This window comes from Pituophis catenifer, unplaced genomic scaffold (genome assembly GCF_029215685.1).
Source record: "Pituophis catenifer annectens isolate HBS135680 unplaced genomic scaffold, rPitCat1.0.hap2 SCAF_7, whole genome shotgun sequence".
In the NCBI taxonomy this organism is placed as follows: Eukaryota; Metazoa; Chordata; class Lepidosauria; order Squamata; family Colubridae; genus Pituophis; species Pituophis catenifer.
This window is the reverse complement of record NW_027256887.1, coordinates 9,184,560-9,185,513: the sequence shown is the minus strand read 5'-3', so window position 1 is coordinate 9,185,513 and position 954 is coordinate 9,184,560.

Here is a 954-nt window from a genome sequence, read left to right as displayed (position 1 = left end):
AAAAGGTCTATTTTTTTTTAAAAAAAAATCTCCTTTGCACTGATTGTTTTATATAAACTATTTAAAAGAGAAAAAGGGACACGTTCTCAATTTTCCTTTTCATAAGTTTGATTCTGTTTATTTCTTTTTTTCTTTTTTAAAAATTTGATTTATATGCCGCCCTTCTCCGGAGACTCAGGGCGGCTTACAGTGCGTTAAGCAATAGCCTTCATACTTTTGTATATTTATACAAGGTCAGCTTATTGCCTCCACAAACTGGGTCCTCAATTTACCTACCTTAGAAAGGATGGAAGGCTGAGTCAACCTTGAGCCTGGCGAGATTCGATCTTACTTTAATTGCAGACAGCTGGTGTTAAATTTCAGTGCTTCTGTCTGTTGAGCTAAACCAGGCTCCTCCTATTTCTTGTGAGATTGGTTAGCCTCAAAAGAATGGTCAGACTTTACCTCAACACTCAACGGCAAGAATATGGTGCAGTGGTGGGTTTCAAATTTTTTTTTACTACTGGTTCAGTGGGTGTGGCTTGGTGGGCGTTACATGGCTTTGTGGGTGTGGCTTGGTGGGCGTGGCAGGGGAAGGATACTGTAAAATCTCCATTCCCTCCCCAACCCAGAGGAAGGATACTGCAAAATCCCCATTTCCTTCTGATCAGCTGGGACTTGGGAGGCAGAGAATAGATGGGGGCGGGGCCAGTCAGAATTTTTACTACTGGTTCTCCGAACTACTCAAAATTTCCGCTACCGGTTCTCCAGAACTGGCCAGAATCTGCTGAAACCCATCTCTGTTAGAGACCCCTGTTCTGGAAGATAGGCAGCAGTACTTACCAAGCTGAAGATCAAGACAGGAGGTAGACTTGTAGTGTCAGAGACCTTCTGAAAAAGATGTTTATCCTGCCACTAGTAACCTTGATTGATTATTTGATGACCTTTTAAAACATTTGCAGGTTCTTATTCTGA